We start from the raw sequence: 19052 nt of genomic DNA, 5'->3' as shown, positions 1-19052 counted from the left end.
GCTGTTCTATCTTACTTTCCAGCCATTTAATATAATTTATCACAGAATCCACACTTGAAATAAGACAAAGCAAAAGATTTGGTAATACGAGAAACTGAATCTGCAGAAAGATATCTATATATATCTGCACTGCTCCACTGATTAAACCACTAGCTGAGAGGTCAGACTGGCCAAGAACTAGGAAGACTAGAAAACTGGTTGAGAAGTATATAAACCGGGCAGTTTACATTTCTCAGGAAGGAAATCCTCGTCGGGGTCTTACCGGGGGCGTGGTCCTTCTGACATCACTAGGGGATCCCCGGGGTTAGTCCATGACAGTACCCCCCCAATGACCGCCACCCGGTGGTAGGCACAGCCCCCTCAGGCTGTCTGTGACGGATATCAACAATGATTATCCAGGATGAACCTAGCCGGAACCCAGGAGTGTTCCTCCGGACCATCACCCTTCCAGTCCACTAGATACTGCAATCCTCAACCCCTGCAATGAACATCCAACAGCCAACAGATGCTGTATGCCTCACCTCCATTGATCAGCCTAGGTGGGGGAAGAGGCACAGCAGGAGAGGCAAAGGTACTGATCGTGTGAGGTTTGAGGAGAGAAACATGTAAGGTAGGATGGATCCGTCGTATGGAAGCCGGTAGATGAAGGCGAACAGCGGTGGGACTGATGATCTTGGCAATGGGGAAAGGACCTACGAATCGAGGAGCTAGTTTACGAGAGTTCACATCGAGGGGAAGATAGCGAGAGTCCAGCCAAACCCTCTGACCCACACGAAGGGTGGGTGCCCAAGAACGACGCCGATTGCCGTACCTCTCCATCGGGAGATGCAATAATGCAGATCTTGCCAACCTCCAGGTTTGCTGACAGTAACGGAGGATCCGATGAACCAACGGGACCGACACCTCTGACTACAACGCTGGAAACATTCCAACTCAGGACTGGCCATGAAGATCTTGTGTCAGAGTTTCAGATCAGGCAAACTAAAATAGGCTCCACTGATTAAACCGTTATGAATCATTTGAGAGGTCAGACTGCCCAAGAACTGGGAAAACCAGAAAAACTGGTTGAGAAGCACGTAACCTGGGCATTTTCCATTTCTCAGGAAGGTAATCCTCATTGGGGTCACCCCGGGGGCGTGGTCCTTCTGACGTCACTAGGAGACCCCCAGGGTTGGTCCATGACACGCGTTTGCAACCATTTTTATCAAATAATTTTCCACGTAGATCAGACACCATCCTGGAGCAAAGTAGCATATTTTGATGCTTTTCCTAAATGACTGACTATTTATTCATTGTTATTGCTGTCCAGTGCTGAGTAATCCTAAGTGACCTTCTCCTACTGGAACTCTCTATTGTACTCTGCTTATTCGGTTATACAGAGATAATAATCTTAAATGTTTCAAGAGGTATTATACTATATCATTAACTCCTGTTTCGAAAAGTTTCTCCTATTACTGAATGTTTTGCTCTACTTTTTGACAGGTTTTCTGTTCACAAATTTTCCAATTTTCCATATATAAATGACATATTAATTTGACATATTCAGTGACAGATAAAACAGCTCTACCCAGAAGCTTACAAGAATGAATACCTGCAAAGGTGGCCAAGTCAACTCCACACACCTTTACTAGGTTCTTCGAGACCATGTTAGTTGAAGGATGTGTAATGCGGCTTGGCACTGGCAGAAGAAAACAATAGCTGAAAAAAGTGCCAAATTTGTCTGTTCAATACTTACTTTCTTGGAGGAATTGAACATATTAGTCTTCATCTGCTGAATGTGACAGTCAATGAACTGCAAAATCATATTTAATCACTGTATATCACAGCAAATTTCATAGCAGGGTAAAAATGCAAATGATGACCTTAGTCTATCTGGTGTAATATTCAATGCATTTAGAAGGAAATAGAATTTTAAGAAGGTACTATCCAGTGCCTTTCATGAAATTATTTATCCAAAGAGAGAACAGCACTGTTTCAACACACATTCCAACATGCACTGGTACAGCATGTTGCCACACTCACCAAATGCTGAAACAACTCAGGATCCTGGTTGGCAACCCCCCCAGACCAAAATGCAGTCCAGTCCTACCCTCCGGAATTGGCCATCTATCCGCCGCTTCCCGATGGTACATGGGCATCCCCTCAGCCCTATTCCAGTCAGTCAGGTCCTCATTTGTGACTCCCTGAGTAACCGTTCGTTTGACACAAAATCAAACCAGCAGTACCCAAGAATTCTCTGAAGAGACACAGTACCAAAGGAGTCCAGTCTTCATCTCAGTTCAATGGATAGCATCCATGTCTCGCAGCCTTACAGCAAGACGGGGTGCACTGGGATTTTAAAGACTTGGAGTTCCGTCCCCTTACAGAGATATCTGGAGCAACACACACCCCTTTCCAGTGACCTCATGACCCCACATGGATGTCACTGCCAAAGTAAGTGAGACAGACACACTGCTGAGGACTGTATCCAATGAGTCATTAAAGGCCTGAATCTTGGATTTTATCCAGGACACTAGCAAACCAAGACACTCAGATTCCATGCTCAGTCTCTAGAGAGCCCCGATCAGAGGCTCTGTTGACTCCGTGAAGATCGCAGCATTGTCGGTAGAGTCGAGATTGGGAAATCTTTCCTTACCAACAGATACCCCACAACTGGTAGACCCCAAGACCCTGCCGGACACCCAGTCCATGCAGGAACTGAACAGAGTATGAGCAAGAGCACAGCCCAGATGAATCTCAGCATTCACTGGGAAGAATGCAGAGGTTCTGCCTCCACTCTGCACAGCACTCACAGTATCCGTGTACAGGCCACCTCTGATGTTCAGCAACTTCTGGGGGATTAGTCTCAGAATACCCCACAGGGAAGCTCAATCAACTGAGTCAAAAACTGCAAAGAAACCCTGCCAATATTCGCATTTGTGCACAATGAAAACCTCAATGCCAGGATGCAGTTGATAGTAGACTTCTTAGGCATGGAACCAGACTGCTTTTTTTTCTATGTTCAACTGGTAGGCAAACAAGTGATCATAGATCCTGTTGAGGATGACCCAACCAAGGACCTTGTCTGGCACTGTGACCAGTGCTATCCCCCCATAGATGCTACAATCCAGGCGATTTACCTTCCCTTTTCAGATAGGGACAAGTTCCTTTTTCAATTTGGTCGGGATGGCACCCGTCTCCCAAATGGAAGTAAAGACTGCCTGCAATGCCACGAGGACAGCCTTACCACCAGCCTGGAGAAGTTCACTCCGGAGACCACAGATCCCTGCAGCCTTCCCTACCCTCAGCTGGTTCGCCAGTCATGTATTCTCAGTCAGATTTAGTGGTTCACAGCGAATTGCAAACATCTGCAGAATAACTTCCAATTTACAGGATTCTGTTCACATTAATATAAACCACGACAAAAGAATTGAGAAATACGCACTTCTCAGAAATAAAATCTACACTGCGTATAATATAAAGTCTTCTGTGACCAATTAATATTCACATCACTGAAGTAAAAATTATTTTGTTTCCCCTTCCCAGCTCATTTGTGGTGTTTGTTTAGTGTGGACAGAACTTATGGTGGTTAATATACAGAAATAAATTGAAATAATCTTTTAAAGTTACATTTCATAAGTTACAAACACCAGTCCAGCTGTGTAGTGTTTTGTGTGAAAAGGGGACTCAAAGCAGAGGAGAATTCACATCTCCCTGGACACAGTTGTGATGGATGCCTGCTGTTTGAGATGTCTGACTCGGAAAACAACTGTCATCGCAGAAACTTAAAACCTACAATCTCAGCTGCTACACTGTGATTGTGGCTGTTCTCCAGGTAGCCATTACACCATTTGATTCACAGAGTAAATTAATACCTTGAAGTTCTGGTAGTGTATTCAATTTCTACAGAAAAAAAGAAGAAAATTCCATAGCAGTATATTACGAGCCTCCATAAAAGTGAATCACAAAAGGTTTTAACGAGAACCTAAATCACAAATGGAAACTTTGCTGGTAATCCAGCAAATAAGGCGAAAGCTGCAACAGCACTCTTGGTACATTATTGGCGGTCATCATAATGCCTGAACAAACACTAACGTGCAAAATTATTAATTATGCCTGCCACTGAGGCAGATTTCAGCTGTGATTTTTGGATCTTGTACGAATGTGGATTTTTATACGTTTATAGTGAGGCGCCCGATGTGGATTTCCGTGGCAATATTTATGACATAGTTGCTTGTTTCATCCTTTCAGCTGAACGGGGCTCTATCAAACTTTACATACTGTAAACCTCACAGTGAAAAAAATGCGTACACAGAAAAACAAAAAATGGTATACACACAAAAAATCTTATTTATCAAACTTGGGTTATGCACATATGTATGGAATTTCACTTTGATAAATCCTTGTAAATATGCGTACGTGCAAAAGCCCGAGACCCTGCTTAGGTGTCGCCCACAAGGAGCCATAAATGAACTGCACACTCATGCAAAGCAAATCAATTTTTTTCTGGTCACAAAGTCCGACGATAGAGACTAATAAAAAAATTAAGAAGAAGAATTTTAAATAGTGCAGAGGCACTACAAAATGTTTCATTTGGGAGCCTAAGCATGTGTCACAAATAAGAAAATGTGTAGACGTACTATTTAATTATCACATATGTATATATCATACAGTTTCTAGCACATTTGCACTATTTTACACTTTAGGATTAGATGGCAAACCAAATTTCATTGTTTCAGTAATTTATGATACATAAAGCTGAATCGAAAAAAAAAATCTCTTGAATGACAACACATTTCCATTGCAGTAAATTCTGTCAGTTCTACAAAACACATTATACCCAAAATAAAAAAGAAGTCTGATCTGACGTTAGAGGAAAAGAAATCTCTTGCTGCACACAGTTTTGCACTGTTACAGAAAATTTTACAAATTAACTAAGCATATGGTCCACTTCTCTTTCTTCCAATTGTACAGCAAAGTTTAATATCGTGCGAGAAATGAGTCCTTTGTGGCTCTTTTCAAAGCCAAATCACATGAAATGGGTCTGAACTTCCTTCACAAATGCAGCACTTGATTTCCAGAGCTACAGTGGGTATAATGGCACAAACAGTAACAGAGCCCTTACTATTTCTGCACAAAAGAGACTGTCTTATTGATCCATATAACTAACATATCAGAGAAACCTTGGGCAGGCAGCACTAATTCTTACAGGTCAATGTTTTTACAGGCCTGTTCTTATCGATGACAGGGAAATGGGATGACGTGTGTTTTTTCGAGTTCACTTCAAAGAGAACTGTTTCCTGATTGTCGAAGTCCCACCTATAAGCTGAAAGTAATAGCAACTGGCAACATGAACCTGGAAGAAAGATGATGCCTTTGAAGCTGGACTAGAATATCCATCCATCCATGAAGAGCCCAATCTGGATAGATTTCTTTGGCAATATTTATGTCATTTTTACCTTCCTCAGAGTGTCGAGTTGTTTGTTTCATCCTTTATTTGAATGGAGTTCTCATCCATCCATCCACCCATTTTCTGCAACTACTTATCCTGTTCAGGGTCATGGGGGGTCCAGGGCTCATCCCAGAGGCTATAGGAACAAGGCAGGAAACAATCCAGGATGGGGCACCAACCGATGGCAGTACATCCTTAAACTACCTAAGTTGGAGTTTCCCCTTTAAAAGTTTCTCATATGCGCAAAAACATGAAGCACCATTTCAAGATCCTCTGAGCTTGAAAAGGATGAACAAAGATAATATCTAGATGCTGTTATGGTAATAAAAACTGGAGATGTTCACTGCTAGAGATGCTCCATGAAGCATGAAAAGTTATTGGACCATTGCATAGTCCAAATAGCATTGTGTTAAACTCCCGATAACCAAAAAGTGGCACAGAACTTAGACTTCTCATTATTCATCTATGCCAAGATCATGTGATTGTACCCACTGGGCAGGTGTGAGCAAAGTGCCACCAGCCATGGCATCAGTTGATGCTGTTATTTTCTGCAAGGGAAAACACTTCTTATAGGCTAAAAGCCTAAAATTTATTAAATTTCCTGTAATCAACACAAAGCTGTATAGTGCCATCCTTTTTTTTTGGACAACCACGATAGGGAAAAATTATGGCTAAAACTTATCCCAAACAATTTAACTTTCTAGGAGCACATAAATATAATCTCACACTGAAGTGGAGGATAGTGATAATAATAGCAGAATAAGGCTTTCTCAAGGAAATGTATTATGTGTTTCAGTAGGGAAGTACAAAGTATTTTGCTGTCAGTCTGGGTAAATTATCACATTAAACTTAAGAAGAAAGGCATTACTGTTGATGAGGAGTGAGATGCAGCCAGGAAACAACCATAACAACTGTGTCATGCAATTAGCTTTGGGGTAAACTACAGTATATTAGAACTGTAGGATCTTCATTTTTCAGAAACTTTTTCCATGTTCAATATTTAATGCTTAGCTACAACTTCACACAACTCCATCCAACACTCCCTGTTACAAAAACCCTATTTTCAATACTGATGCAAATCGGCACCAAATCTATCTTTTGATCCACACAAAGAAATCCTGTTGACAAAGTCCAAATATACAAGTAGTAAAAAGTAAGCCATTCAAAAAATTCTAACCAGTCTAGTTGGTATGTAAGCCACACAAGGCATTTGTACTGAAGATAAGTGAAACCCATCAACATACGTCATTATAGTATCTACAAACTACATTCATCAAGAAAGCCTGGAACATTAGGGGAAGTGAATGAAGTGATTTTACCATCCTATGCATGAAGAGGTTTTATTGAAGTGAAGCATTTGTTACTCTAAATTCTTATCCACTATCAGGTGTATGCTGAATCTAGGTTGAAATCCGTAACTACTGTTTCACAACGATCCACTGGGAATCCACTGTGCACTGGCAGTTCTCACCTGCACCATCTAGACAGAGAGCTACAAAAGGTTCTTCACAGTAAGCCGAGTAGCCACACTGTGAAGAATACTAACAGTGCACGGCTGGTGCCTGTTAATTGCCTCGACTGGGTGGGGGTGTTTCTCCCAGTGGTAAAAGCATAGGGTAAGCGAGCTGCTGACTTATTCTCTCGTCCAACAAGGCAGCCCAGAGGACATTACTGTATCTCTCAATCATGAATTCCTCAAAAGCAGCCACTATTTTCTTTGATAAGACCCTGTGTTGCCTTCTGTGCCTTCACAAACGCAAACCATTTGATTGACAAGCTTCAGTAGTTAGTCACTTGTCTTGTCTTCCTAGATATTGCCCAGATTCCCAGAAATGCGAGGTACTTTAGGGTTGCTTTGCTTTGACGTGTCTGTGGAGTTTGTGATATACACGCCATAACCAGCATTGTGAGCGTCAGTTGTAGCACTACGGCCATGTGACTGGGCAGGCTAGGTCAATTGAGTTCATTTTCTTTCTTTGTTTGTTAGTTCTTGCACAATTTTGACCTGTTTTGGTTGTGGTGTTGCCGAAGTAGACCAGTCAATCAGCCATAATCCTGATGGTATGGCAAGCCACTGAAGTCAGCCACGAAAGCCATGCTGGTCGAGATGCTGTTGCCATGGATTAATTAAGGAAAAGCAACTCGAGAGAGTGGGAGTCAGCCATGCAGAACCCACTCTCACCCTAACAAATCTACAGTGGTTCGATGTTTAAAATTTTGTCTCAACAGTCCAGAAGGCCATCTTCTACTTTTTAATTTATACTGTCAAGCAGGTGTGCAAAAACTGCTGACTGATGCTGCATATTTAAATGCTAGCCTTTCCCTTCAGCCTAGTTAAAATGACTCGTAACGTATTCATGTTATGTAACTTACTTATCTCTTTTATTTAGCATAGTCTTTAACAAAATACGAAAGCTGACCGTTTACTATACTGTAAATTTAATGTGTTTATGTTAATGATGCATTACAGCTGCTTGGATGAATGTGCCTTTTCCAACAGAATGTGTCAGTACTCTGGCTTTATTTTAATTATGCATTTTGTCCCTTTATACTGTAAATTTTGTGTACTTCGGAAAGACCTTACTGTTCACAATTGCTCTTTCGTTGCTGAAACTTCTTAAACATCCATTTAAATTCAGAAATTGGCCCAAATAGTGTATCACGGGCATTTTTTTCCACTGATGTCATCAGTCTGCCTTTGATTTTTCATGACAGGACTGACATTCCTATTCAGATTCCGTATATATCATAATACCTATATTCAAGCTGTATTCTGCTTTAGAACCATAATGTTACCTTCAAATAGTGTAAGAATTAATTTACATTCAGAATTTCATCTGTAGTCCTTTGGAGGTTTAACCTATTTACTACAGAAGGCTAATGCAGCACAGAGGGGATTAAAATTCATGCTGTAGGATGTACCTCACTTGCACTATTGGGAAGCCCACAATTTTTTCACTAATTCCATATAGTAATAATAATCCATCCCTCTATTTTCAAACCACTTATCCTGGTCTCAGCTGTGGGACAGGGGGCCTGGAGCCTATCAGGCATCGCAGGGCCCTAGGCTGGGGTACATTTTGTTTGGGGTGCTAGTCCATCACAAGGAATTTGCATGCACACACATACAGTTTTTCTCTGTGGGGCAATTTGAGCAACAAATTAGTCTAATTGCATGCCCTTGGCCTGCAGGAGAAATCTGGAGTAACAGGAGGAAACCCATGCATCATGGGGAGAAGATGCAGACTCCACACACAGAGTGCAGGCAGGATTCCATCCGCCAACCCTGGAGGTGAAAGGCAACTGTGCTGCCCACTGAGCCAACATTATGCATTAATGCTAATGCCAATGCTAATGCCAATAATAATGCCGACAACAAGAACACAAATTTTCATGGCACTTGAGCTTGTTGCGAGGATAGATCCAGGAAGCTACAGTTCGGGCTCCGACAGGAACATGTCACTACAGACCCCTTCGGGAATGCGCCGTGTCTCACCTTAAGGGGAACTGTCAGGTTCGCTTTGGTGAGACTAGACTCACAGATTCACTCGGGCATATCTCTCAGACCCACGACAACTTCCAGCGAATGAGAAGTGGCTCACAAGCCCATTTTCACAGCCTTTTTACTTGTAGAAACCTAAAGAGGAGAAGTGTATTATTGACAGTTTCAAAACCTGCATATTTCTGCAGTACTTTTACCTGATATTTTATCTGATAAAGCCAAAAAAACAAAACAAAAATTTTTTTTATCTGCTTATTAGGCTGATAGGCTCAGCATTCATTATGCTGAAACCCTATTAAGGAAGCAATTTGGGAAATTCAGAATTTAAATCAGTTTGATCTGTACTTCAGGGGACACTGTATTCTCTATTTAAAAATATAAACTTTGGCTGTTGCCAATTACACATTGAGAATCAGCGTACATGTTTTTTTTAGATGTGACCGTTTTGACTCCTGTGCAAAAGCAATTCCTGAGAAAATCATAAAAATAAGTCCATGTTCATTAAGCTGAAAAGGGCTACAAAGCAATGGTCAGACAGATAGTGTAGAGGTGGTAAACCTTTCCATACCACACTTGCAAAGAATGATTGCCTGGTATTTCTCATTCTATGAGCCAAGTGTGCAGTATTTCAGGAAACTGCCAGCACGACTCACTTGCATTGACTTGTGTCAGTGTTGATAAGCCCAAGGGAAGTGCATGGAAACATGATCAGGTAAAACGATAAAACTTACCACCATTCGGTTAGAACACTGCTGCCTGTTCTCTGCTGATAACCTGAAAGATCTAGAACAGGCGTGACTAACCTGATGCGCAAAAAGGGCGGATAAGTGTAGATGGGAGTTTTTGGGATAACCTTTAGGTTAGCTATTCAAACCCAGGTGTGAGAAGCCTTCAGCCAATCAGTCCTCTAATTGGTAACCTAATTAGGGAGGTCCAGCGAAAACCCGCACACACACCGGCCCTTTGTGGATAAGATTGGTCACCCCTGATGTAGAACGATACTGGTGAAATGTTCTGTGTTCTGTTAGAGAAAATAAAGCATTGCATTCCATTTTGGTGGGGAAATTCTGAATTTAAATCTGCTTTGGTCTTCAAGGTCCAGAGTTGGATCTCCAGATTCCAAAACATCGGCATCAGAAGCAGTGTAAGACATTTCCAGGACTGGGGATTCGGCTCCCATCTCCACTTCTGCGAGTAGTTTGCGTGTTCTCTCTATGTACATCCATCCATTTTCCAAACCGCTTATCCTACTGGGTCGGGAGGGGGGGGGTCCAGAGCCTATCCCAGAAGCAATGGGCACGAGGCAGGGAACAACCCAGGATGGGGGGCCAGCCCATCACAGGGCACACTCACACACCAGTCACTCACACATGCACTCCTATGGGCAATTTAGCAAGTCCAGTTAGCCTCAGCATGTCTTTGGACTGTGGGGGGAAACCGGAGTACCCGGAGGAAACCCCACGACGACATGGGGAGAACATGCAAACTCCACACACATGTGACCCAGGCGGAGACTTTGAACCCGAGGTGTAAGGTAACAGTGCTAACCACTGCACCACCATGCCGCCCCTCTCTGTGTACAGTGCCCTCCATAATGTTTGGGACACAGACACATTTTGCATACATTTTAGTTTCACCATGTAGAAATTACAAGACATCCTATCGAAAGATTCACTCATTGCAGGGCACCATAATGTTTGGGACATTTGGTTTCGCAGCTGTTATTAGTGCAGGAATGAGATACCTAGGCTTGCTTCCACCATATGGGGTCTGTAGTTGCCATCGTTAAACATGAGGACAAAAGCGGTGCCAATGAAAGTCCATCCATCCATCACCACTTAATCCCAACTGGGGTTGTACAGTAGGGGGACCAGAGCCTCTAGAGAACAGACAAAACCCAACCCTGGGCAGGTGCCAACACATTGGTAATTTAGACATGCCAGTCAACCTGGCCTGCACACTTTTGGACTGTGGGAGGAAACCAAAGCTCATGCGAACTGCACGCAGAAAAGACCTACGGCCAACCCTAGGATAGAACCCAAGACCTTCTTGCTGTCAGGCAACAGCACTAACCACTGCGCCACCGTGCAGCCCCCAGTGAAGGTCAAAGAATCTATTATGAGGCTGAAAAACAAGAATAAAACCATAGATAGACATCGGTCAAACCTTAGGATCAGAAAAATTAACTGCCTGGACTATCTTTAAGGAGAAACAATGCAGTGGGGAGCTCAGCACTCTCAAAGGGACTGGTAGGCCAAGGAAGACCTCCACTGCTGATGACAGAAGAATCCTCACTATGATGAAGGAAAATCCCCAAACACCTGTCCAACAGATCAGAAACTGTCTGACTTAAACTCTTCAGGAGGTAGGTGTGTCTTCGATGCAGTGGAGACCTGGCAGAGCATCACCAGAGAAGATACACAGCACCTGGTGACGTCTGTGAATCGCAGACTTCAAGCAGTCGTTGCAATGCAAGGGATATGCAACAAAATACTAAACATAACTGCTTTAATATACACACCACTGTTATGTCCCAAACATTGTGGTGCCTTGAAATAGGTGAGCTATGTATAAAAAACGTGAGTGTGTGTTTGCGTGACCTGCGATGGACAGGCGTCCCCGCCTCGCGTCCTCTGCCAAGTGCGTGAGTGTGTGTGTGTGTGACCTGCGATGGACAGGCGTCCGCGCCTCGCGTCCTCTGCCAAGTGCGTGAGTGTGTGTTTGCGTGACCTGCGATGGACAGGCGTCCCCGCCTCGCGTCCTCTGCCAAGTGCGTGAGTGTGTGTTTGTGTGCCCTGCGATGGACAGGCGTCCGCGCCTCGCGTCCTCTGCCAAGTGCGTGAGTGTGTGTTTGCGTGCCCTGCGATGGACAGGCGTCCGCGCCTCGCGCCCTCTGCCAAGTGCGTGAGTGTGTGTTTGTGTGCCCTGCGATGGACAGGCGTCCGCGCCTCGCGTCCTCTGCCAAGTGCGTGAGTGTGTGTTTGTGTGCCCTGCGATGGACAGGCGTCCGCGCCTCGCGTCCTCTGCCAAGTGCGTGAGTGTGTGTTTGCGTGCCCTGCGATGGACAGGCGTCCGCGCCTCGCGTCCTCTGCCAAGTGCGTGAGTGTGTGTTTGTGTGCCCTGCGATGGACAGGCGTCCGCGCCTCGCGCCCTCTGCCAAGTGCGTGAGTGTGTGTTTGTGTGCCCTGCGATGGACAGGCGTCCGCGCCTCGCGTCCTCTGCCAAGTGCGTGAGTGTGTGTTTGTGTGCCCTGCGATGGACAGGCGTCCGCGCCTCGCGCCCTCTGCCAAGTGCGTGAGTGTGTGTTTGCGTGCCCTGCGATGGACAGGCGCCCGCGCCTCGCGTCCTCTGCCAAGTGCGTGAGTGTGTGTTTGCGTGCCCTGCGATGGACAGGCGCCCGCGCCTCGCGTCCTCTGCCAAGTGCGTGAGTGTGTGTTTGTGTGCCCTGCGATGGACAGGCGTCCGCGCCTCGCGTCCTCTGCCAAGTGCGTGAGTGTGTGTTTGTGTGCCCTGCGATGGACAGGCGTCCGCGCCTCGCGTCCTCTGCCAAGTGCGTGAGTGTGTGTTTGTGTGCCCTGCGATGGACAGGCGTCCGCGCCTCGCGTCCTCTGCCAAGTGCGTGAGTGTGTGTTTGTGTGCCCTGCGATGGACAGGCGTCCGCGCCTCGCGTCCTCTGCCAAGTGCGTGAGTGTGTGTTTGTGTGCCCTGCGATGGACAGGCGTCCCCACCTCGCGCCCTCTGCCAAGTGCGTGAGTGTGTGTTTGCGTGCCCTGCGATGGACAGGCGTCCGCGCCTCGCGTCCTCTGTCAAGTGCGTGAGTGTGTGTTTGTGTGCCCTGCGATGGACAGGCGTCCGCGCCTCGCGTCCTCTGTCAAGTGCGTGAGTGTGTGTTTGCGTGCCCTGCGATGGACAGGCGTCCGCGCCTCGCGTCCTCTGTCAAGTGCGTGAGTGTGTGTTTGCGTGCCCTGCGATGGACAGGCGTCCGCGCCTCGCGCCCTCTGCCAAGTGTGTGAGTGTGTGTTTGTGTGCCCTGCGATGGACAGGCGTCCGCGCCTCGCGTCCTCTGCCAAGTGCGTGAGTGTGTGTTTGTGTGCCCTGCGATGGACAGGCGTCCGCGCCTCGCGTCCTCTGCCAAGTGCGTGAGTGTGTGTTTGTGTGCCCTGCGATGGACAGGCGTCCGCGCCTCGCGTCCTCTGCCAAGTGCGTGAGTGTGTGTTTGTGTGACCTGCGATGGACAGGCGTCCGCGCCTCGCGTCCTCTGCCAAGTGCGTGAGTGTGTGTTTGTGTGCCCTGCGATGGACAGGCGTCCGCGCCTCGCGTCCTCTGCCAAGTGCGTGAGTGTGTGTTTGTGTGCCCTGCGATGGACAGGCGTCCGCGCCTCGCGTCCTCTGCCAAGTGCGTGAGTGTGTGTTTGTGTGCCCTGCGATGGACAGGCGTCCGCGCCTCGCGTCCTCTGCCAAGTGCGTGAGTGTGTGTTTGTGTGCCCTGCGATGGACAGGCGTCCGCGCCTCGCGTCCTCTGCCAAGTGCGTGAGTGTGTGTTTGTGTGACCTGCGATGGACAGGCGTCCGCGCCTCGCGTCCTCTGCCAAGTGCGTGAGTGTGTGTTTGTGTGCCCTGCGATGGACAGGCGTCCCCGCCTCGCGCCCTCTGCCAAGTGCGTGAGTGTGTGTTTGTGTGCCCTGCGATGGACAGGCGTCCCCGCCTCGCGCCCTCTGCCAAGTGCGTGAGTGTGTGTTTGCGTGCCCTGCGATGGACAGGCGTCCCCGCCTCGCGCCCTCTGCCAAGGGGGCATTTTTTGAATGCATTTTATTTATTTACCAGGCCCTTTTATTCAATTAAATTCAATTCATTTTTATATAGCGCCTTTCACAATAGAGTCGCCCCAAGGTGCTTTACATGCATGTGTGACAGTGATACATTACAACATCGTTTTATCCAAAGCATGTTCATCTTTTTTCAGAAAGCAGTCAGACAGTCCCTGGAGCAATTAGGGGGGTTAAGGGTCTCAACAGTAAAATCATACAGGATTTGAACCAGCAACCTTCTGATCACAGGTCCAGCCTCTTATCCTACTGAGCTACTGACACTTGCTTATAACACATACCTACATAATAATACTCAAATTCCATAGCATTAACTGCCGGGCTTAATACTTTATTCATTTGTCTGTAAAACATACAACTGTGGTCCAGGATGACTTGACAGATACAAACAGTGCTGGTTGAAGCTCATGTGGAGCTCCGGGCAAACTGGTGCCCTAACCTACCGCCCCACTATCACGTAACTGTACTGTGTTGACATCACAGAGGATGCAAAGTCTTCTAAGGGCAGAAGGAACATGCAGAGAGTGGTATTTCATGACGGTGCCTTAGGTGGCTATCTATGACGCTTAATGGGACATGCACTGCATATAAAATATAGAAATTAGATATATTTTCTGCATTTGTTATTCTGTGATCAGTGATGAGTCCAAGCACCATATACAGTACAGTGGATATGGATAAAATGGTAGAGATGATGAATTAAATAATCTGGGACATACACAGATAAAGGGACATAAATGCCCCAACCCCCATGCCCCCCTCTGCGCATAGCCACACCAGCCTGCTGGTGAAAGGACATCCAGCACGACGATCATCTATCTCAATTGACCCACCAGTCACACTAGCAGAGCCCATTATGCCAGTCTGTAAAGTGCATATGGAAAATAGTCACTATCACAATAGTTAAACTGTGTGATAGGTTGAGGATTTAATTTTTGTTTTTACCCAATCAGAGGAGAGATGGATGACTGTGGAGCTGGATGGAGGCTGTAATCCCATGGTCTTGCCAGTAGGGGCATCAAGAAGCTTAGGACAAGCCCTGAGATCTTCAAAGTATAGTAGCAATGCAGAGTGTACAAAACATCCATCCATCCATCCATCCATTTTCCAAACCGCTTATCCTATTGGGTCGCGGGGGGTCCGGAGCCTATCCCAGAATCAATGGGCACGAGGCAGAGAACAACCCAGGATGGGGGGCCAGCCCATCGCAGGGCACACTCACACACCATTCACTCACACATGCACACCTACGGGCAATTCAGCAACTCCAATTAGCCTCAGCATGTTTTTGGACTGTGGGGGGAAACCGGAGTACCCGGAGGAAACCCCACGACGACACGGGGAGAACATGCAAACTCCGCACACATGTGACCCAGGCGGAGACTCGAACCCGGGTCCCAGAGGTGTGAGGCGACAGTGCTAACCACTGCACCACCATGCCGCCCCCTGTACAAAACAACAAAACTGAAATATATTTTCCTTTTCTTTTCTTATTGTCGAAAGGTCCAATTAGAAATACAGGAAGCTTATCAGATTTTTATTTCATGGTATGAAAATATATCCCCCTTCCCAATACATCCTCTCCCTGGGATAAGCTGGGGTAATGTTCTGTCAAATCTATTGTAAGGTGAAAATGCCTTTTAATATAGTACACCTAACCTAACACACATCATATCCTAGCATATAGCTTACCTTAAAAATATGCATAGAATACTTACCTTAGCCTACAGGTAGGCAAAATCATCAACACAATGCCTAACTTATAAAAAAGTGTGGAATGTCTCATGCAATTTATCGAGTAATGTATTCAAAGTGAAAATCATTCACCCGTCGTAAGGTTGAAATATCGTAACACGGACCATCGTAACCCGGGAAGCGTCTGTATAAACATATCTATCCATAACCATTTATCCAGTACAGAATTTCATTAAACCTGGAACATTTCAGGAAGCATGGGATATGGAGCAAGGACCATGCAGAATAGGATTCTACTTCATTGTTTCTCAACATGTTCCTCAAGGATCCACAGATGTTCCATGCCAGACAGTTCACATTTCTGCTCCCTCCCAGAGCAAAAAAATGGACTGATTGCGGGCCCCCGAGGACCGGATTGAGACACACTGTTCGAGACCATCACAGGACACATGCTTTAAGAGTACTCGCAGTTTATAAACACCGGTTCACTTACCTGTCTGGGACAAGAATCAAACCTCCAAGCATGAAGGTGTTAAGCCATAGTGCTACCTAATGAGCTAAAAGGTCACCTTAGAAGATGGCAGATGTTACATCTGCACCCCTCCTTCGAAAAATGGTTGACCATAGTCCATGTGAACCAGAACTGGGGGCCAAATGACAGCGCTGAGCAGCGAGTGTTGAGTTTTTTAGTTCTTGTATGTATATATATATATGTACAATATAAAACATAAGCTATATATATATATATATATATATATATATATATATATATTTTTTTTTTTATATATATATAGGCATAAATATGTGTGTGAATATTTTTTATAATTTTCCATGAATCACATTCAGTTATGTTCAGGTTTTTCTCTCCTGTCTCAATGATTTTCTGTCATCAACAATAAAGTTGCTTGTGCGTAAATAATTGTGATTAGCCTAGAAACTAAATTTAGGCTCACCACGTGCTTATGGGCTACGGGAGGAAACCTGTGTAAACAATGGGTAACATATCTGCACACGCCAAGACCTGGCATTTCTGTGCCTGAGACTGTAAAAATGTTTCTAGCTAGCTGTAGGGATACCTTACAGGGGACTGAAGCACATAACATATGCAAGAAGCTGATAAATACCCCCCCTTTTCATGAAAAGAGCAACTTTGCATAAACATTGTAATTATATGTTTTTGTCATTAATATCAATATACATTATGATGCAACAAAATCGTCTTTTCATAATGCACCAAACGTAAAGCCTATTTGGTTAACCTATGGCAGAAACGCTAATCCACAGTCCTGTGCTTGATTTATGCCCTTTCCAAGTGATTCTCAGTGTATGTCTGTATGTATGTTTGCGAATGAGCCACGTTTGAGTATAATTAAGGTAACAGCAAATGAAATTTTCTGGGGGATGCCCCAAACAGACAATTTCTTAGGAAATAGGACAGTATGACCCTGTCGAAGGCCCGGTCACATTGTCAATTTTGCCGTTTCCTAGTTTCAGAAAATAATTCATGTGAATTAAATCAAGTCATTACCTTATATGCTTTGAAGCTTTTCATTTATGTCATTATTCTTTGATCCCATTTGTAAGGTCACATCAACAGAGCCCTTGGAGGAACAGAAATGCTTTGGCAACAATGGCAGTTCATGCAGAGAAACTGATTTTGAAAAATTACGCAGGCAGAGAATATACAATTTCCGCTAAACTTGCAGCAGTGTCCAACCTATCTACACTACACGCTAATGGCGGTGGCTTGTTCTCTCATATCAGGCATATTGAAGAATACCAGGTTGGGATTTCCTTAATGTGTCAAATTAGGCCATAGAAGAACAACTGAAAAAGGAGGCCATGCAACTGCATATCTGCTGAGCACTAATATCAGCGTTCTTGATTCCAACTAGTCTAAGACCATCAATCCACACTCTAATACATCCGTCTTCTTCAGCTTCAGTCTCCGCCTGGGTTACATGTGTGTGGAGTTTGCATGTTCTCCCCATGTCATCGTGGGGTTTCCTCCGGGTACTCCGCTTTCCCCCCACAGTCCAAAAACATGCTGAGGCTAATTGGACTTGCTAAATTGCCCGTAGGTGTGCATGTGTGAGTGAATGGTGTGTGAGTGTGCCCTGCGATGGGCTGGCCCCCCATCCTGGGTTGTTGCCTGCCTCGTGCCCATTGCTTCCGGGATAGGCTCCGGACCCCCCGCGACCCAGTAGGATAAGCGGTTTTGAAAATGGATGGATGGATTGTGTATCATTTTAAGACTTGGGAGACATATCTGTATTACACTTTTTACACACATATATGTAGGTGCCACTTTACAATAAGGCTACCCATATAAAGCTTTATGAATTGCTTATAATCTGATTTTTAATTAGGTTGTAACACTTTGTAAGTTATTAATACACAAATTTAAATAAGTTATAACAGTTTTCTTTTTATTGAGTTACTACCATTTACAAATGGCAAAAGGGAGCCATATTGTAAAGTAGTACCCATATTTATGTATATATCCTGGCATCTGCATGAGAAATTAAATGGGAATTTTTTGGGACTTTTTCAAATGCCGCAGGGGACACGCAGGTGAAGGCAAGCAGATTACCCACAAAAACTTTAGTAACTCATAATTACTAAAAAATTTTGCACCAGGTGTGCTTATGCCAGCCTCTCACATGATATCTCGCAGCAAACTTGTAGGGATCTTTTAGTTTCGCTTTGGTCTGCTCACCAAGGAGACCAAACCATGGGGGGCCTGTGCCCCTAACCACAGCGATATGGGGAAGTGTCGACTGTACATTTATATGTAGACTACCAAACTTTAAATGAACCCAAAGTTTAAATCAGTATCAAGACAAGTTTGTAACTTTCTTTCCAAGGACTCATGCAAGATACCTTCAGTTCAGTTGAAGGCCTTATTCTCTCCCATATGACAGCCAAGATCCATGCTTTCCTGAAGTCACAGAACAGAAGAAAATCTATAGAGCCACTGATAGTATGTAGCAGTCCAAATGATATTCAATACGCAAGACTCTAAGCCAATCAGGGAGGGGGCGAAAGGACTCCTGAATTTACGTAAGCAGATCTTTTTTAAATTTATGCTGCACTTCACTGTGTTCTGACTTCGGTGCTTTATCTCAGTTGGATATGAGGTAATTGCTATTTCTGTGTACAGCTATGCTTTCCAAACCAGTTCTCTGAATGCTGCAGTATCTCATTGAGTTAGAATTTCCCATTAAAACAATATATGCCTTTGAAGTTTGACAACATTTAATCATTGTTCCGAGAGGTCTAAGTAATGGTTTCCTGGTGTTTATCGTTCATATTTCTGGAGTTAAAGTCATTGCTATGTGCATATAATGCCAATAGTTACCTTAAAGCATGAACAAACGCAATGACTTATAGGCATGACATAAATAGACATGATAGCACTTTGAGGTTTTGATATCTTACCTTACCTTTGTATCACTATGGAAGTAAAATAATTCTGACTCTATGACAAGGAAGTTTTTTTTCCATTAACAAAAGTGTTGCTGTAATATTTCTTGCCTGTTTTAACAATGAAATCAATGCGCAAAAATGAGGCACACATTATGATTTAACTCGCTTCTT

Source organism: Brienomyrus brachyistius, chromosome 10 (assembly GCF_023856365.1).
Source record: "Brienomyrus brachyistius isolate T26 chromosome 10, BBRACH_0.4, whole genome shotgun sequence".
In the NCBI taxonomy this organism is placed as follows: domain Eukaryota; kingdom Metazoa; phylum Chordata; class Actinopteri; order Osteoglossiformes; family Mormyridae; genus Brienomyrus; species Brienomyrus brachyistius.
Note: the sequence above shows the minus strand (reverse complement) of the source record.